The sequence below is a fragment of the Rattus norvegicus genome, chromosome 14, assembly GCF_036323735.1.
Source record: "Rattus norvegicus strain BN/NHsdMcwi chromosome 14, GRCr8, whole genome shotgun sequence".
Classification (NCBI taxonomy): domain Eukaryota; kingdom Metazoa; phylum Chordata; class Mammalia; order Rodentia; family Muridae; genus Rattus; species Rattus norvegicus.
The window spans coordinates 23,629,523-23,651,159 of record NC_086032.1 but is presented as its reverse complement, the minus strand read 5'-3'; the positions used below and the strand labels follow the sequence as shown (position 1 = coordinate 23,651,159).

The 21,637-nt window shown below is 36.4% G+C and overlaps 1 pseudogene; it reads left to right on the top strand.

Moving 5' to 3' along the window:
* Positions 1–15,689: 15,689 nt before the first annotated feature.
* Positions 15,690–16,451, top strand: Dus4l-ps1 (dihydrouridine synthase 4-like, pseudogene 1; annotated as a pseudogene).
* The last annotated feature ends 5,186 nt before the right edge of the window (positions 16,452–21,637 follow it).

Genomic DNA, 21,637 nt, shown 5'->3' with positions numbered 1-21,637 from the left:
TTTCTGTGATGGTTCAATTCCCCAGTGTAGAAGAATTCTAGGATGGTGGGCTGAGAGTGGGTGAGTAGGAGGGGGAAGCACAGGGAGGGGTGATGGGAGAGGGGGTAACCAGCAAAGGGGATAACATTTGAAATGTAAATACATAAAATACCCAATAAAATATTGATCATAAGGTACCTATTCTTGAATGGGGCATTTACCAGGCAATCTTTATACAAGAGGCTTAGTGAACATTGAGGAAGAGGAGTGACATAGGTTATAATAACCAAAGGATTATGAAACCTACTTGAAGATAGTATCTTCTAGACATAGCAAGGATACTGTTCGCATGAAATCCCCAAGACATGGTGGAGTAAAAATTGACTTACATAGTGACACCGGTTAAGCATACCAACATAGATAAAGTTTCTTAAGACCTACCCCTAGACTAGAAATATAGGAAATTAATGACTATTTAAAGACAATGGATCAAAATTCCCCAGAAAAGAGAACTTTGATAAGTTCTCCAATCTCAAATGGATAGCCTTGTACACATGTACACAAGTACAACACTAAATAGACTTCAAAGGCTAAAGCAAAGAGAATAAAAAAGAAATGCTCCAAAACTTGGGATGGAATGGATGAATACAGGAAAAAGAGCCTGGATAGGAAGATACAGAAATGATATGAATACAGACCTTATATATGAGGTTCTCAAAAAATAAAATTTAAAGTAACATAAGATTAGAAAGATAAAATCTCTTTATTGTCTATTCTACCCAAACATGCTGAATTCTATAATCCTTGTGACTTTTGAGAAAGAGAATAAGTAATTGGTACTATTAAAAGAATAGTTCTCTGAAGGTAAAAAAATTAAAATTGAGAAAGGCTTATTTGAGATGGCACAAAATTTGGAAAGATTGAGCTGAATTCCAAACACACAGATATATAACCCTCTTAGCACCATGATGATCATGATCAAAGCCAACTACGTCTCTTTAATGTTAAAATAAATCGTTCAAACTGTTCATGATATTGCATGTAGTTCTAGTTTGGACATTTAAATAATTACAGAATCATTACTATACATTGTTAAACTGAGTGGTTAGTCTTGGACAATTAATGTTAAGATGGTTGAATAAATTTTTGAAAACAAATGTGTATATATGTGTGTGTGTGTGTGTGTGTGTGTGTGTGTGTGTGTGTGTGTGTGAAAGTTGTTTGCCAATGAAAGACTGGATGCAGATTTAATGTCCTTATTCTGAAAACAAATACCTAAAGGCAGGTCAAATCATTACATGTCTTACTGATTTTATTTTTTTTGGTTTTTTGGTTTTTTGGAGCTGAGGACCGAACCCAGGCTCTACCACTGAGCTAAATCCCCAACCCCGTCTTACTGATTTTAAATAATAACAATTTCAATTGAGCATCATGTTTCACATGAAAGAATAAAACTGGTTATAGATTGACATACTGCTTTCTTCACGTTTATTCACAATTATATGCCTCTGGTGTATTACATGGGTGTTCTAAACTTCTAGGTGAACTACATTTTCTCCTGAGATGCTGTCATGAATTATGTCAACAATAGAAGACATATTGTTAAAAGAAATAACCTATCATTCAAGGCTTGGCCTGTGTTTAACAGTGCTCTCATTCAGTCTTTTTCTTTGCATTCAATTCTACATCAAAGGATACTTTTTTCAGCTTAAATAGCATATATTTGACTTAAACACAGGGCATAATAGGTAATTGCTATTTTTAAGTCATACTACCATAAGAAGACCTTTTTGCACACTACCATAACAACTAAGGGAACCAGGAAGCATTGATGCTGATGTGGAAGACTGGTAAGATCTATGCCAGCCCTAAGTGAGAGAGGAGATAAATCAACTAATATCAAAGAACTTCAATAGATTTTTTTTTCGATATTTTTTTTTTATTAACTTGAGTATTTCTTATATACATTTCAAGTGTTATTCCCTTTCCTGGTATCCAGGCAAACATCCCCCTCCCCCCTCCCCTTCCTTATGGGTGTTCCCCTCCCAACCCTCCCCCCATTGCCGCCCTCCCCCCATAGTCTAGTTCACTGGGGGTTCAGTCTTAGCAGGACCCAGGGCTTCCCCTTCCACTGGTGCTCTTACTAGGATATTCATTGCTACCTATGGGGTCAGAGTCCAGGGTCAGTCCATGTATAGTCTTTAGGTAGTGGCTTAGTCCCTGGAAGCTCTAGTTGCTTGGCATTGTTGTACATATGGAGTCTCGAGCCCCTTCAAGCTCTTCCAGTTCTTTCTCTGATTCCTTCAACGGGGGTCCTATTCTCAGTTCAGTGGTTTGCTGCTAGCATTCGCCTCTGTATTTGCTGTATTCTGGCTGTGTCTCTTAGGAGCGATCTACATCCGGCTCCTGTCGGTCTGCACTTCTTTGCTTCATCCATCTTGTCTAATTGGGTGGCTATATATGTATGGGCCACATGTGGGGCAGACTCTGAATGGGTGTTCCTTCAGTCTCTGTTTTAATCTTTGCCTCTCTCTTCCCTGCCAAGGGTATTCTTGTTCCCATTTTAAAGAAGGAGTGAAGCATTCACATTTTGATCATCCGTCTTGAGTTTCATTTGCTCTAGGCATCTAGGGTAATTCAAGCATTTGGGCTAATAGCCACTTATCAATGGGTGCATACCATGTATGTCTTTCTGTGATTGGGTTAGCTCACTCAGGATGATGTTTTCCAGTTCCAACCATTTGCCTACGAATTTCATAAATAGATTTTTTAAATTAGATATTTTTACATTTCACATTTTACATTTCAAATGTTATCCCCTTTCCCAGTTTCCAGCCCATGAACTCCCTATCCCATTCACATTCTTCTATGAGGGTGCTCCCTCACCCACTCACTCACCCCTTCCTGCCTCCCCACCATGATATTCCCCTACACCGGAGGGTCCAGCCTTTGCAAGACAAAGGGCTTCTCCTCCCATTGGTGCCCCAAAAGGCCATTCTATGCTACATATGCAGCTGGAGCATAGGTCTGTCCATGCATACTCTTTGAATGGTGGTTTAGTCACTGGGAACTCTAGTTGGTTGGTATTGTTGTTCTTATGGCATTGCAAATCCCTTCAGTTCTTTCAATTTTTTCTCTAACTCATCCAATGGGGACCCTGTTTTCAGGTCAATGGTTGGCTGCAAGCATTTGCCTTTTTATTTGTCATGCTCCGGCAGAGCCTCGCAGGAGAAAGCTATATCGGGCTTCTGTCAGCATGCACTTCTTGGCATCAGCAATAGTGTCTGGGTTTGGTGGCTATATGTATATGAGCTGGATTTCAAGGTGGGGCAGGCTCTGAATGGCCATTCCTTCAGTCTCTGCTCCAAACCTTGTTTCTGTAACTCCTCCTGAACAGCTCTATGTCAATAGATTGAGTAACCTCAAAAAGAGGTTGCTTCTTTAGACAAATAAAACTTATTATATCAAAAACAAGGAAAAGGAAAACTCAAACATCATAACGAGAAAGTGGATTGGATTAGAACCGCAACCTCTCTGGATAAAAATCCAAGTGTCCACTAGTAAATTCACAATATAAAATATATCAAAGAGACCTATTGTCCTTGTGCTCAAATGTTATAAGAAAAATGTATTAGCCAACATTATAAGTTAGGTTAGCTTAAGTTGTCACTGAACAGATATCAAATTAAGCACCATATATACTTCTAGTCCAGGTATGATTGGTGTATAGGAGTGCAAGCATACAACATCATATATAAATGACTACAAAAGAGGAGGAAAAAGATATAAGAAGCAGAAGTGTGTGACTGCAGAAAAACAGTATTTGGACTGGCACACGTGAACTCACAACTGTGATTGCAAGCCTAGGATTTTGACAAGATCAAAAACAATAATACAGTTATGGGTATGGGAGAGGATCATGAACAAATATTACCCAGACTTTAGAGGCTTCTGGAAATTGGATGAGGATGAGAACTAATTATCTTTTAGTTAGCTTCTGAGAGACCATTAATGCTCCAGTATATGGTCCTATGACAATGTTTATACTGGTAGCAATAAGTGAACTCAGTAATTTTTTCTATTATTACCTTTACTTTTTTCATAGTCCAGTCATTACCTCTCTCTAGGTCTGTCTTCCCACAATTTCTCATCCCATTCCTTCTCGGCCCTGTCTTCAAGAGGATGTCCCCACCCCATACTGCCATCCCCCCACGCCCCCGCGACTTGACTTCCCACTCCTGGGGACCTCAAGTCTCTCAAGGGTAAGGCGCATCTTCTCTCATTGAGGCCAGACCAGGCATCCTCTGCTGTATATGTGTTGGGGGCCTTAGACCAGCACCTGTATGCTGCCTGGTTTGTGGCTTGATGTCTGAGAGATCTCAGGGTCCAGGTTAGTTGTGACTGCTGGTCCCAACTTCAATCCATTGGCTGGGTGTAAGTATCTGTGTCTGTCTCACTCAGCTGCTTGCTGGGCCTCTTGGAGGACAACCGTGTTAGACTCCTGTCTGTAATCACACCATAGCATCAGCAATAGAAGTGAAAGAAATTGTGACTGAAAGTGTTATATCATAGGGCAAATAATGGATAAACAGGAAAGAAGTGGGAAGGAAACATGAGATTCAATAAAAATTCACTAAAAAGTTATTGTGATATAACTCATTAGCATAATAAAGCACAAAATCTTGATAGCCTGAATAAATTTAAAATAATGCTTTGATAATTATTCAAAATATTTTGCTATAAATACTTCTATTAAAATAAAAGTAGGAAAACATACCCTCAACATCATGAAGGTCACATATAAACTCCATTACTAACATCACAATCAACATTTGAAAAACAAAATTTACAAAACTTGTGAGTCTCCTCAAAATTCACAAGAGTCACATAAATGTACTTGGGTTATATCAGCAGAAAGAGTTATTAGAAGAGGGGACTCTGCCCAAACATCTCTGTGAACACAGATAGAGGGATGAAACTAACATGCTAGGTGATTTTCTTTGTGATATATTTGTTTTTGAAAAATATTATGCCCTTGTAAACAAGGGAACCATCATCTATACTCCTGTATGTTACCCCCAAACTTACCAACTTACTTGGAATACACTTGAATGGAATCATTTCATGATCATAACATAAAAATATAAATACATAACAATGGACAATAAAAAGAGATGTAAGGAATAAAACTAAGAAACTGCAGTAAAACATTATGAGGTAATGTGTCAAGAATATGTTATACAGATGTAATTAATTTTTCATAAGTTAAGGGACACAGTTAGATATTCCCATGTGGTAAACTAAATATACCATATTCCAGACTCTTTCTAAATATCTCAAAATGAGTTAAAAGACTTAACAACAACCAAATATTTCCCAAATGGTAAACCTTTAAGAACAAAGCATTGTGTAAACAACATGATTTGATCCTGGAAATGATTCTGCCTTTTGATGTAACAAATAAAGCTGAGAAAGGAAAATAGAAATAAGGGAGACTTGCCACAAGCTAAGCAGTTCCTGCATATCAAAGAGAAGGATCAATAGATGCAACTTGTGGAAAGGAGAAAATATTTGCAAAGCATATATTAAAAACTGTTAAGCAAATACCAAAGAAACTCCAGAAAACCAGTTATAAAATATTTAACAACCATATAAAAGTCCACTTAGGACTAAAGACCTAGTATCTTTTTTTTCTTTTTCTAAAACCATGTTAACTGGTGCTTTATTCATAATAGGCAAAAATGGGCTATTTGAAAGACAGCTAAATTGGTTTTAAGGAAAGTATATGCTGAGTTTTTATCTACACTGTTTACTTCTTTTTTATTGGATATTTTATTTATTTACATTTCAAATGTTATCTCTTTTCCCAGTTTCCTTTCTGGAAACCCCTATCCCATCTTCCTTCTCCCTGTTCCCCCACCCACCTACTCACTCCTGCCTCCTTACCCTTTCATTCCCCTACTTTGGGGCATCAATCCTTCAAAGGACCAAGGACCTCTTCTCCCACAAAGCCATCCTTTGATACATATTCAGCTGGAGCTATGGGTCTCTCCATGTGTACTCTTTGCTTGGTGGTTTAGTCCTTGGGAGCTCTGAGAGGTCTGGTTGGTTGATATTGTTGTTCTTCCTAAGTGTCTGCAAACCATTTCAGCTCCTTCAGTCCTTTCTCTAACTCCTCCTTTGGGGGCCCTGTGCTCAGTCCAATGGTTGGCTGAGAGCATCTGCCTCTGTCTTTGTCAAGCTCTGGCAGAGGCTCTCAGGAGACACCTAAATCAGGCTTCTGTCACCAAGCACTTCTTTACATCCCAATAGGGTCTGGGTTTGGAGTCTCTATTTGGGATGGATCCCCAGGACCTAGTCTCTTATCTCATCACTTTGACCAGATATATTTCTCTGCATTGACTACTACCCACTGCAATTTAACTTACCTGATCAAAGTTGACCTCAGCTCAAGTGTGAGTTTAATATATATATGGATTAGGTGACACGATTATTTAGCACAATAACACCTTTTCTCCCACCTCCCACTGTGGTCAGGACATAGGGAACGTCATCAAAGAGGGTTCAGAAAGAATGTAAAAGCCAGAGGATTGCATATAGTGCTCTGAACAGAAGCATGTTTTCTGGATATGACTTGAGAACTGCACTTATAAACTAATGGTAGCCCCAGTTATCTGTGCAGCACCTGCACATGGTCAAGGAAGACAAATTCTGGCGTTACCAAGGCAGAATTTGTTAGACCTTATTTTTCATTTGGAACTCTTGGCAGTTATGGGAGGGAAAGTTATATTTTTTTCAAAAGTTTTTTTTGTGTGGTTATAGTATCATTTCCTATCCTTTTCCTCCCTTAAAAACCTTCCGTATGCCAATCTTTGCTTTCTTTTCAAATTTATAACCTTTTTGAGGGTTTATTTAGTCAGTGGTAGGTTTTCTTTGTTGCAGTGGATGGTTTCACATCCATGCACAAATGAGCAGCCCTGACTGTACATAATAGTTTGTCAATTTTATAATAATAAGTATGGACTAGAAACCTGTTCAACTGTTAAGATTACTTCTTACACTTCAGGAAGGGCCATCCTCTATTTCTAGCACCCAGACAATGCCTTGCCAATGTTTGTTATTCCAGTTTTAGAGGTCTGATTCAATCTTTTTTGTTTAAGAGGGTTCCAAGTATACAAACTGTGCAAGAGCATACTTGCAAGCAAAACACTCGTGCAAATATGATAAAATCAACAAATATTTAAAATTAAATAAAAGGTAGAGCAATACACAGTTAAGAAGGTGACCATGTAGAAGGATACATGGTAATTGGAGGGAATCTGGAGACATGTATACAATCACATGTCCCCGTGCACATCTGTAGAATTATCCAGAATGAAGAAAGATATTTACATTATAAATAGATGCTTCCTAATGGAGACATTAAAGGACCCGTAGGTGTGTAAAATGTGTTAATAATCACTACTAATGAGGAAAAACCAAATTAAAGACATAGAGACTTTTTGAGGTATCCTCATCATTATAGTTATGGAAAATAAATCAAAAGCCAGATGTTGTGAGGAATGAAAAACTGAACCATTTTATACCGTTAGTGATCACATACGATGATACAAGTACAAGAAAACAGTTTAGGGGTTTTTAAAAATTAAATAGAAATCCAAGTCACATTAACCCATATATGAGATCCTAGTACCTGGGAGGTAAAAGAAGGAGATAAGTATATAAAGCTATATCCACATACATGATGACTATGGGCTGACTAAAACACACACACACACAGAGACACACACTCCCCCACCATGCACCCACACACACACAGACACACACACACACTCCCCAACCACGCACACACACACACACACTCCCCAACCACACACACACACTGACACTCCCCCACCACACACACAGACACACACACAGACACTCGCCCCCCACACACACATACACACACACTCCCCACCACACACTCACACACACACACAGACACTCCCCCACCACACACACACACACACACACACACACACACACACACACACACACACACACATTCAAGCTGCCCTATGATCCAGCAATAATACTTTCCTCAGTCTCCCCAAAGGATGCTGTTACTCTCATGAAGAAATTCCTGTATTTTCTTGTTTACAAATGTGTTATTCACACTACCCAAGACATAAAAACATTCTACATATGTGTGGGTAGATAAAATGTGTGAGATACAGACTTTGCAAAGATGAAAGTGTCTGCTGCTATTAGAAACGCCCGTGAAACCAGAATTTGCTCAGCTCAGTGAAATAAGTCAGACCCAGAATGAAAAGGGGATACTGTTTAGTTCATATATGTTGGAGTCTAAGAATACGTGGTTCATATATGCAAAGAGCAGAAGGATACCGTTAGCATTACAGAGCTGAAGTTAAGATATAGATGTTGGTTAAATGGTAAAAACATATTCATGATAAAACTATGTCTGGAGATGTAAAGAGAGCATGGTAGTTACAACGAACACTGAACATTTGATAAAATTCGAACCTAAGAATCTAATACTCCCTGTCACATAGTAACGTGAAGTGGTAGGTACATTAATTAGCTTGGTCTTAGCAATCATTTTGCAATGTACATATCTATATATGTACATATCGGGGTTGGGGATTTAGCTCAGTGGTAGAGCGCTTGCCTAGCAAGCACAAGGCCCTGGGTTCGGTTCCCAGCTCCAAAAAAAAAAAAAAAAAAAAGTACATATCACATTGCATGCCTTGAACTTAGGAAATTTTGTTAAGGCTGACTGAAATGTAGGCATTGGTGTACCTTCAACATGGAAAAATATTGTTATTGTAAAGGAAAAATTGAGCCTAGAACAATGATTCGTTTTAGAAAGATGTGCTATATTCGTACTTTTCCAGTACGAGTGTTGTAGATAATAAAATGAACATAGTAATCCTTATTCTGGCTGAATAGATTTTAACAGAGAAAACAACTCCCTAGATCCCATGATTCAGATGACGAATCCATATTAAAATAAAGCTAAGAGAAAATACGTTTGGTCTTGTGGACCCATGCAATGAATTGAAGGTTTACAGAGAATAGTTTATCTTGCGGCTGATGTGTACCAGTCTCCTTAAATCAACCGACTAGTTTTCCCAATATTAGAAATGGATGGTAATAGTGTATCATTAATGAGTGAACAGAGCAGGAAAGGAAAGTGCTAAGGAGGTTTATCTTTAGGTTCAACTTTTATTTTTAAGAGAGCACTGATTCCAACATGATGAGTCCAACTTGTGATATGTTAATGATCTGTTCCCAAGAAATCCTACCTTAGTGCTGTAACTACAATTTTCTCAGCATTTCCTCTTATTTAACATTCTTTTGTAAGTCAGCACTTTAAATTTTTCACTCCTTGTTTGTCTGCCTGCTCTCTTTGTATGAGAGAGAGAGAGAGAAAGAGAGAGAGAGAGAGGTGAACAAATGGTGGGAAGGGGAAAGTAAAAGAAACTAAATTGCTTTTTACTTTATTCTTCCTTAATTAGACATTCTTCTTAATGATGTGACTTCAGGATGATATATGGTGCATCTCTGTAGCAATCCACTTCCTTTCTAAAGTCGTCCATCATTTTCCTGAGGAGCTCTAAAATGTTCACAGGTACTCTTGTATGGAAGAGGCCACCTCCAGATGAAACCTTCTCTGTTAAATTTAAATGATAAATTAAAGTCTTTAACACAGCTTGATGGCCAGCAGGGGTTAACCAAATTTCAGCAGAATTAATTGCCTAATGCATTTTTAGAGTAGAGAGACTTTTCAAAATCAATGTGCTTTCCTTTAATTTTTACCTATCTAGTTTTGAAAAAGTAGAGGGAAGAATAAAACAAAAATGATTTAGATTCAATATTGCAATGAAACTAAATAAATTACATTTCATGTATTTTCTATCTATTAAAATTAAAATGTGTGAGGAAGACAAGCTTGTATTAATATAGTAATTAGATAAAATGTGCTGACTATGTATTATATATATTATATATAGTCATAAATTACCATATAAATTTCCACGCAAGATAGTGTGGTTGTGATCAATTATTTGATGAATTAATAATTTCAGTTCATAATTTCTTTTATTATGAGTTTCTTCAGTTTATACTTGAAGAAGCACATTTATTCCAAAATTCACATAAAATGTTCATAAGTATTTCATCATAAATGAAAAAAAATGGGGTTATTTACATGAGGAGTAACAAATACAGGAACTAACACTATGATCAAAATGGCAATAAGACACACTGGACCCTGAATGGTTATCTTGGAGACTATCTACCATGTATGCTTCATTTTAGATAGCATTTTCTTTGAGTTTTTTTAATTACTTTATTATTGTAAAGTAAGTGAAAAGTAAATATTAAACATTAAACACATTTTACAGGGATTCATACAGTTCATAATTAGAGACTGCTTGGACTAATGACCTCCTAGAAAGCAATTTTTTTGTAGTTTATCGACATTATGATGCTGGCTTAACAAAAAACACTTGGAGAAAAATGCATAGATAATGTATATTACCCAATACTCTATTTTGTTGTTTGGCCACCTAATAATTATGCTTACATTATTTGTATCCTATAATTACTTTGAATAATGTTTGTCTTACATTTGTTTATTTAAGTATGGGTTACTGGGTCAAATGCTAACTATGTTCTCTGTCTTTTTCTTTTTGTCTCTGTCTCTGTGTCTGTCTCTGCCCCCCCCCAATACTAGATTTCTCATAAGTCCATGGATTATGGATTTTCAGATTATTGGTCACTTTAGTAGTATTAGGATTGAGTTCCATCTCATAAAGTGGGCTCTACATATACCTAAAATATAGTTAGGTTTTTATTTAAAATTTGTCTCACTATTGTAAAATATTACATTCAGGTAGGTTGATGTGCTAGGTAGCAGGATTTGTAGCTAGGAGATATTGATAATTTCTTTCTTTTCTGGTAGCATGGAAAGTCCCTTACAGAAACTTGAACTATACTTGGTAGAGGTGAACCTTCTGACTGAGCATTAGCTCAACCTCTCCATGTTTGATGACATTTGTAAGTGGTGCTTTCTTCAATATCATTGACACATTCATTATATCATAGGACTGTGGACTGTATCCAATAGCATTGATAATAGCCTTTGATGTTTTAGAAGTCTTGTGGGAACCCTTTGGTCAACGACTCAACAAGATGTAGCCCATTCTTGGCACTTAGTGCTATAAATGTCTTTTTGGGACATTATATCACCTCTCATTAAATGGCAACTGGTCTCTCATCTTATTGAATAATATTTTTCCCATTTGGTCGTCTCTGTTTGTGCTTTTGTTCCTTATGGCTTTGGAATATTAGGCAAAGGTCTATTATCAAAGATGTATTAATTTGAGGATTATTTTAGTATTATTCATGCATACTCATTCATATGAATCTGTTTCAACATGGCTTTTGTTTTTATTGTAAGATAGTCTTAATTGTTTTCATTTGAATATGGAAATCTGACTCTGCACTACTGATTAACTAGACCATTCTTTCTCCAATTGAATGAGGTTATCATCACTGTTAAGTATCAATTGTTCAGATGTGTATGAATTTATTTTTGGCTTTTCTCTTTTATTCCATTGGAATTTGATTCTTCCAGCAGCCTTTATTACCTTAGTAGGCAACACCTTCAAATAAGGAAGTACTGTTCTCAAAATCAATTTCATATGCAATACACTTACAGTTCGACATTCCTAACTAAGCTAATTATCTCCTATTGGGGGGAACGGGTACTTGGAGTTTTCACAAAATTTCACTGAATTTTTTAAATTATGTTAAGTAGTTCTGATATTTTATTGACCTCATATTTTCTTATGGATATTTTTACTTTTAATATTGATTTGTTTTATTTTATGTGTATAGGTGCTTTTGTATATAAGTTTACACACCATATGTGTGCAATGTCGAAAGAGGCCAGAGAAGGTGTAAGCGACACTTGCTCTGGAATTACAGGTAGCTGGCAGCTGATGTGGATACGAGAAACTGAGCTTGGGTTCTCTGCAAGAGAAATAAGTCTTCTTCACAGCTAAGCTCTCTCTCAAGCCTCCGATCCTACCATTTCTTAAAACCCACCTGTGTAAGTTTGGAGTTGTTAGTCTGGACCTTGAATATCGAGCCATCTACTTAAACTTAGAGAGCCCAGAAAACACTGATCAGTTGTCATTAGCTCCCCAACAAAGACTGCTGTCTCATTTATCCATCCTCCATTCAGACCAGCATATATTATGAAAAAAATTTCATACATGTACTGTATCTGAATAATCATGAACCCCCTCCCACAACTCCTTCAGCATCCTCCCAACAACATCACTTACTAAAACCCACATCCTTTCTTTTTCTTTATTCTTTAAAAAGCCAAGGCATCAACACACACACACACACACACACACACACACACACACACTCAGAGACAGAACCCTCAAACAGCTGGCATTCTGGCTAGCTTGATTTTGATCTAATGCATGCAGACACAGCTGTTGTGAGTTTGTATGTGAATCGGCACTGTCCCATCTGACATATATTGTTATGCTGCAGACACCTACTACCTCTAGCTCTTATAATCTGCCTGATTCCTCTTCCAAAATGATCTTTGAGCCTTGTGGGAAAGAGTTGTGATGGTGATGCCAATTTGTAGCATAAAAACAGTCTCTTATTCTTTGCATGTTAACGAGCTATGTGTCTCTTGTTTAATTACCATCTAATGCAAAGAGAAGCTTCTCTGATGAGGGTTGAGTTCCACTCATCTGTATGTATAGAGTAAGTGCACAAAGGGCAGTTTATTCTCTGGTACATTGATCATAGTCTCAATAAAGGATCTTTTCTACGTTATACATGTTTTGGGGTCAGGAATTTATTCCATGTTGTGCATTAAGCTCCAAAGCTAACAGGAAATACTTTGTTTCTCCCATAACAGTTTGACCCTATTCCATTACTCGACATACCTTCCCATTGGTGGTTGCTGTAGTTCAGTATCTTTACAACTCTGTGAGACTTTGATAACTTCCAACAAATATCTTTAATGGAATCTTCTAAAATATTAAAACTAGACAGTCAGTATGAAGCAATGAGGTGGGTACCAACTTGATCTCTCCATACTCTGTACCACAAATATATGGTATCCTCAGCAATGAGGTCTTAAGTTCTGGAAGGTAATCAATGTGGTCTTTCTAATCACACTGGGTCTGAAAAAGGGTAGTATATACTTGGCAACGGGATTTATATTTTATAATCTATGTTGTCTGGAAAGACATTATATTAAAATGGTAACATAACTGCTTTTTTAATTTCCATTTAAGATAATTCGTTTCTTCTCTAATCAAGATATAATAAATTTTATATGCTGACTTTATAAATCATTAGATTAGGTGGTTGTTTACTTTCTGGTGCATTTTAATAACTTGTATATGCATATATTGTTATGACATCTGTAACTAGAACTAGTTTTAAATCATCTCATAATTTTCACAATTATGTTTATATTTCTAATCTCATTGATCTGAGTAGACCTTCCAATAAATGGTGAGAGAGTTTAAAATAAACATTCTTATAGCAAAATATTTTGCCTTTAAACTGAATCGTTTATTTTTATTGAAGTGTTGTTATCACTTTACGTTTTAAAAATTGCACAATACTTTCACATGTCTGACCACTTCACAGACATCTGTATAAACATCCACCCATTTCTAGTGGACTTTGACATTTCCTATGGCTTTCAGTACTGTGTTTGCTATGACATTAAATATTACAGATGCTATCAATGAGTTATATATTATACGAATCATAGAGCCAGTAGGTTCTATGTCATTTTTTGAAACATTATGAATATATTCTTACTATTATTTTTATTCTAGGTATTCTGTACCACAAATCTTTGGCTGCCCTGCTTACAATTTTCTTCTTAATAACACAAGTAACCTCATCCCTTGATCTTAAGGTACAGAAAAATAAACTCCTACATTGCCTATTTACCATGTCACCTTCCTTAGTTTTTTTTTTTTTTTTTTTTTTTGATTCTTTTTTTCGGAGCTGGGGACCGAACCCAGGGCCTTGCGCTTCCTAGGTAAGCGCTCTACCACTGAGCTAAATCCCCAACCCCAGTTTTTTTTTTTTTTTATCCATTCTGTACTTATATAAAAATGTATTTTGGAGCTTAAATCTTGCAGATTAGCCTTAAAAGTCATCTTTGTGCTTGTGCACATTGATCCATACCTTCCACAACACTTAGTAGCATTATTATTTATCATAAAACTGTCTTTATCATTTATTTCATATCTTGTATCTTTTTTCAAGTTAACAGCTTCTGAACTATACTTTCTGTACTTATAGCCATATACATGTTAACATGTTATATACCAAAACAAAAGCACAAACCTTGAACTACTGACACATCATTATCCTATATTTTTAGAATTATTTTAAAGACTATAAAATTACTATCACTAGCCCGTCATTTGTTTCCGTGTGAAATACTCTTTATTAGTAGCTAAAACTGTCTCTTTTTTTTGTTTTATTTTAATTGTCGCCTCCATTCATTCTAATTTGTTAAGTGACAATATTTCTTGTATCTTGGTTTCTTTTAACACTGGGGATTGCAGCATTTAATTTTTATCAAATCAAACCCTCTCTTAAGGTAAAGTTAGACAACGCAAAAAGAAAGAGAAAGCAAAAAAGCAATTTAATAATCTTTTAAAGGAAATAGACATAACAATATATGAATTGATAGCATTACTAACTTTAAAATAATTTTGAGGGAAACCAGCATATACATGTAATAGTAGAATAATCAAATTAATAGATGCATAATAGTATAGATATTATAATTGCCAAAACATATTTATTATGCAAAAACAATGTTAAACCACTTAATACTAGTATATATGTGTGCATGTGCATGTGTTTGTGTGCGTGTGTATCTTTCCCGAGAGATTCTTCACTGAGTTATAAATGAATACTACTTGTGTTAATTGCCTTATTTTAATTTTAAATTTTTCTCCTCACATCTACATTATACTCTTTAAAGTCTCCTCTGTGTTAATTTTGTATAGGTGTGTACATGTTCATACATCTTCAATAGCACATAGCTGCAAGTATATATGGAGACTAGAGTTCAACCTCAGGTAGTTTTTATTTCAAGACATCTATATTATTTTTTGGTTTTGCTTTATTTTTTCCATTGGCACAGGGTATATTTTGGGGATGTAGGGTTTGCCAAGCCCTGCATGGTTGCAGAAGAGACAGTGTTACACAGTTTCTACACCTGAAGCAGAGCCACCAGAGTGTGGGCCTCTATGGTTGTTGACAGTTGCTAGATGTAAGGCTTTCTTTTTTTGATAATAATGTACATATTTTCATGTTCCTACTTCAGGGAATGATCTCTCTGTTAAGGTTAATAACTCCATGATAATTAGAAATAGCACGAGTCTGGAAAGCAAGAATGTGTTCTTCAGCAAAATGGTAAATGCTATGATATTCAGGGCAGTTCTTACGGTTTTGGGGAAGAAATCTGAAAACATGAGTTCATCAATATATAATTTCTAACTATGAATAATATGAGGACGCAGTATGAATTGTATGAGTGGCTTCATGAGCTTAGAAGAACAGAGTCAGCTTATTAGAAAGATATTAAGGGATCTGGCTAGCCTGGGATTTGAAACCAACTTGTATACATGAGGAGTGATGTCATACCAACCACGATATGTCAAGAAAGAAAAAGAGACCCAGTAGAAATGTTTCACTCTGGAGAGCTGGTAAAGGTCTGTGCCCCGATGGTTATTATTCAAAGTTGGCTTTTAGAACATTAGTAAGAAAATACTCTTGTGAACTGTGTTATACACCAATGATAGCTGCCGCTGATTTTGTCAGATCTGTAAAAGCCAGGGAGAGTGAATTCCCCACAAACCGAGGTGATTGCCCATTGATTGTTCAGTTTGCTGCTAATGATACAAGACTTTTATCTGATACGGCTCTGATAGTCTGCTCCTATGCAAATGGAATTGATATTAACTGTGGTTGCCCTCATAGGTGGGTGATATCAGACGGTTATGGAGCTTGCTTGATCAACAAGCCGGAGCTCTTTCTCAATATGGTGAGACGAGAAATCGAGTGGGAAACCCAAGGTTTTCAGTTTCCATTAAGATAAGGATCCATGATGACCTGGCAAGACCTGGCAAGAACTTGCGGCATAGATCTTTGCCGGAAGACTGAAGCCACAGGGTTGTCCGGGAAGAAGAGTTGAAGAAAGACACCAACCAGTTCACTATGATGCCATTAAAATGATAAATGAAAATGAGTCTATACCCATAGTTGCTAATGGAGACATAAGAAGCTTGTAAGAAGCAGAAAATATGTGACAGATGACTGAGACAGATGGTAGAGCGAGTGAAGGAAAAAACTACAGGAAGAAATGTCTGACATCTGTGGGCAATTAGGGAGTGATACAGAAACTTATTGCAGTGGAAACTTCTTGGAAGCTATGAGGTTAACCATAGTGGGGACTCCTAGTAATGGAGAATTTGGAGACTGAACTTACTTAACAAGTTAGGATCCCTGTGGTGGGACTGGGGACTAGGACATCAAAGTAGCCACAAAATCTATGACTCACAGCCTGCCCTTACTGCAAGATGTTCTGAGCCAAAGGTGGCTTGGAGTTTGTGGGAGGCCCAACCAATGACTGTTCTAACCTGAGGATCACACCATGAGAGGGACCCCACGCCTGCCACTTTCTAGATGGTGAGAATCCAGAAGCTGGAAAGCTCAGAGACCTAGGGCAGAACCAAGCACAGATAACCAAAGGAGGGGGAAAGTCAATGACATGATTCCTAATGATACAACGGTATCCTCATAGGATTTCTCCCCAGCTTTTTCATGTGGTTTCTGGTGCTTAAACCCTGTTCCTTATTCTTGCATGTAATTACTTTACTGGCAGAGACATTTCCCCAGATCCTAATTTATATATTTTATCTTATTAAACATATGTTTAGGGTTTTCTTTACTATACTTGACAGTTTCATATCTTTATAAATAAGCAAATCAATGAAATTTTCATCTATCAGTCTTAGCACTCTACCATAATAGCAAAGGCATTATGGAATATGCCAAATGTTGGTATATCCCAAATGTTGGCTTTGAAACAGAATTTCACATTAGCCCATGCCATTGTTTTAGGCGGAAGAAGTTTAGGCTGGTCATGTACAGATGCTTTATTCATAGTTTCATTATTTTACTGACTTTCTTATGGATACGAAGCATCACAGACCCACTAATATCCACAAATGCGAGGCGTTCCTCCCATTTCTTTGTGCTTTGGGAACAGAGGCAATGCTTAGCTTTGTTACAGATTATCATTTCAATGAAATTGTGAAATGCAGGCTTGGAAGGGTGAAAAATCATTTCTTCTTAGTTTCCAGGACATGCTCACATTCCTTTGAGTATTATAAGGGCAAGGCCCTTAGGGGATAAGACTTTATGAACATTATAAGGGCAGGAGATTCCTTAAAGTAAAGATCCTTTCCTTATGTTTCACCCTACTACCTGCGGATTTTCCTTTAATAAAATAAAGATGATTTCTCCTCTGTGAAATCAAACATAACTAAATAAAACATTAACTTAGCTTTAGAAAAGATATGCATTATCAGGAATACTTTTATTGGTATGAAAAAGTTTCAACAGGTACAAAGGTTACTTGTAACAATGCTCTAGTATGAAAAATATGTCTAGGCTTTAAATCTGTACCATTCACCTTACAAACAACTTAAATAAAGATACCATTTATTTTAGAAAGTAGGACATATAGGAAATACAAGATCAAAATTAGGTTCTTTACTCCTGTTATATAAACATTTGTTTTCTCACTTCAAGGTTAAAACTTCTGAAAATGTTTTTTGCTACAAGTTAAGATTTAATTTAGATTCATGTGGTCATAGAAAACTTTCAATTATTTTGGAATTATGTTAGTATTGAATGAAATCAATTCTTCACTCACTATCTTCTTTATACATACAAACAGGTATTATATTTTGGGGAAATATTAATATTAAGATAGCTTGAACAATGGAGATATAGTAAACATAAATATTCATTCTTTGCACTATGTAGATATACAGATATATAGAAGATATATAAAATTGGTTTTGGATAAATAAATAAAAAACAAACACTTTTTTCTCTACACCTTCTGATGGTGGTCACTCATAGAAAAATTAATATACTAAGACCATCAATATTTTTCTTACTTAATAGATTAATAAATAAAACCTTTTGCTCATAAAGCTATGGTTTCTTTCACCATTCTAATATGTGATTTAAATAATCAAATGTCATCTCTGTGGTAAGAAGGACATAGGGTGTAGAGATTCCTGAATTCCAGGTGTGCTTACAGTATATCATAAGATTCTATTGGAAAATAAGATATATCAGAAGGTTGAATGATAAAAAAAATCACAGCTATCGTCTTTGAGCTAATCAAAAATGGTTGTAGTCAGTTACTCTGGTGTGGTATGGGGAAGAGTAAAACCACTTCTGCATTGCCAGGCAAATGTAACTCAATGAGCTTTACATTTCCATGGTGATATTAGCCCTGGACCACTCTTAAGTATGTCACTATCTGTATAGGAAATTGTTCTTTCTGTTAACAGTTGTCAAAGAAAGATGGCCATACAACATCAGTTTCTCTTGCCTGTTTTGTGTTCTCAGAAAATTATAATATATATATATATATATATATATATGTGTGTGTGTGTGTGTATAGTAATATTGCTTTATGTTGTTTAATATTATTTCCACATATATTATTTATCATTTATGCATTCAACCTATATTTAAATGTGCATTTCATTTCACATATATGCATTATTTGAATGTATTGAATTATTTAATGAAATGTCATTATATTATAGTGTGTATTTAGTAAATAGTGAATAACTACATAACAAAGAAACAGCATGACATTCAATATATTATTATGTATTACATTATATTTTACTTAACACATATTTGTATTAAATTCTAAGCAAAACACCCTAACATTTCACTTATAAAAGCATTGAAAACTGACAAGTTTCAACCCTGTCTAGTGTATTTGGGACCCTGAAACACAGTGAATAAGCACTCTTGGTTAGGGCAGCAATTTATGTCCCTCAATTTAGAGTCTGAGGACATAATTCCTGGGGTGTAGATGCCCTATCGTCAATTAGGGCAGAGCAGAAAGTGACCATGCTCATCTGTCTCTTTTCTATTAGGCTCCACCTATAATGCCACTGTTATATTTGAATTTTATGAGGACATGTTTATCAGAATATAATGTTTCTATATCCCAGAGATAATTATGCAGAATCTAAAACTAAATCATCTACTAAATTTTAATTTTTGGAAAAAAAGAAACAGAAAAAATGGAAAGAAGAACCAACAAGAACAAAAAGCAAAACACTAAGAGCTAAATGAAAGCATACATGGGCAATGAATTGGAAACTCAGCATTGTTATTTAAGTTAAAATTTTAATCTCCTTAGTAATAAAATATACAGTAATAAGTGATATAATGCCCATTACATATACCTGGTTCCAATTTGATTTCCAAGATTCTAGTTTTTTCCAATGTTATCACAATTATTTTCACCAATTCTCAGTCATTCTGAGATTATTGAAGTCAACGATCCAAAGCTTGTATTCTCTCTTGTCTTATTCTAGGTTCTAACAAAAGAACTAGTACAATTATAACTTGAAGATGATTTCAGAATTTTTATTCTACAAGGAGGGAAATACAAGTTACTATATTTTGTATTAGCTCATAAGATTCTGACATAAATATCTGCTTGATTTTCACTATGAACCCAGTAGCCCCTTTCAGTGCTGTAATTTCTCTGTCATATGGTATCTCAACTATTATTCCTAAAAATATCAGAACAACCACACTTCTCTCAAATAATATGCCTTGAAATATGTCCTCAATCCTATATGTATATTAGTATATTGGAAATATATTTTTATCCATTTCCAACATAATATATAAGAAATGAATGACTCCCTTTTATTATTCACTTTAGATCCTGATCTCTGTCTTCACTTCCGGTTACCCTTCCCACAGTTTCTCTCTGGTGCCCCCTCCTCTTCTTATCCTAGAAGGTAGACCCCTCCCTGGATATCCCCCCTCCATGACAGTTCAAGTCTCTGCAGAGAGAGGCCACTGAGGCCAGATAAGACAACCAAGTTATGTTAGTGGATTCCAGAAACCGGCAATAGCTTCACATATAGCCCATGCTCCCTTTGTTCAAGATCCACATGAAGACTGTGCTGAATGTCTGCTACATATATGCCCAGGTCCTAAGTCCAGCCTGTGCATACTCTTTGAAAGGTGGTTCAGTCTTTCAGAGCCTCCTTGGATATGGGTTAGTTGACTCATTTGGTCTTCCTGTGGAGTTCCTATTGCCTTCCATGCTCTCAATCCTTCTTCCAGCTCTTCCATTGAGTGCCCAAGTTCTATCCAGTGTTTGGCTGTGGGTCTCTACATCTGTCTGACTCAACTTTTAGGTAGAGCCTCTCAGAGGACAGTTATGCTAGGCTCCTGTCTGCAAGCATACCAGAGTATCATTAATAGTGTCAGGGATTAGTGCTTGCCCATGAGATGGATCTCAATTTGGGCTGGTTATTGCTTGGCCATTCACTCAGTCTATTCCATTCCCTGTCCCTGCATTTCTTGGAGTCAGGATAAACTTTGGGTCGAAAGTTTTTTTTTTCTTTTTTTCGGAGCTGGGGACCGAACCCAGGGCCTTGAGCTTGCTAGGCAAGTGCTCTACCGCTGAGCTAAATCCCCAACCCCGGGTCGAAAGTTTTATGTGTGGGATGGTGTTTCTATCATTCTACTGGGGTTCTACCCATGATACAGAAGATGGTTACTTCAGGTTCCATATCCACACTGCTGTGAATATAGCTAAGATTCTTGGGAACCTCACTTATTCAAGGTCTCTGGCATGTCCTCCATATGCTCCCTACCCCATCACCACTGTTAGCTGCATAATTCCATTCACAGAGCCATCTGGCCATCTCTCCTTTCTCTCCCCATACCTAATACTAACCTATCCCCCATCCCTGTTCTCATCACCATCACCATCCTCCTTCCCATTTCCTTCCCTATATCTGCCTCCCATGACTATTTTATTCACCCTTCTAAGTGGGTTTCAAGCATCCTTTCTTGGGCCTTCCTTCTTGTTTAGCTTCTTTGGGTCAGTGGAGTAAAGCATGGGTATCCTGTATTTTATGGCTAATATCCACTTATAAGTGAGTACATCCCATGCATGTTCTTTTGGGTCTGGGTAACCTTATTCAGGATGATATTCTCAAGTTCTATCCATTTCCTTGCAAAATACATGATGTCTTTATTTTTAATGACTGAAGATAATACCACTGTGTAGATGTACCACATTTTCTTTATCCATTCTTCACTTATGTGAAGACACATAAGTGTTCTGAGAGACACATACGTTGGTTCCAGTTTCTGGTGATTATGAATAAACTACTTTGATCACAGTTGAGGAAGTGTCCCTATTGTATAGTGGAACATCTTTTGAGTACATAGTTGAGTCTTGAGATAAAATTATTCCCAATCTTTTGAGAAACCGTCA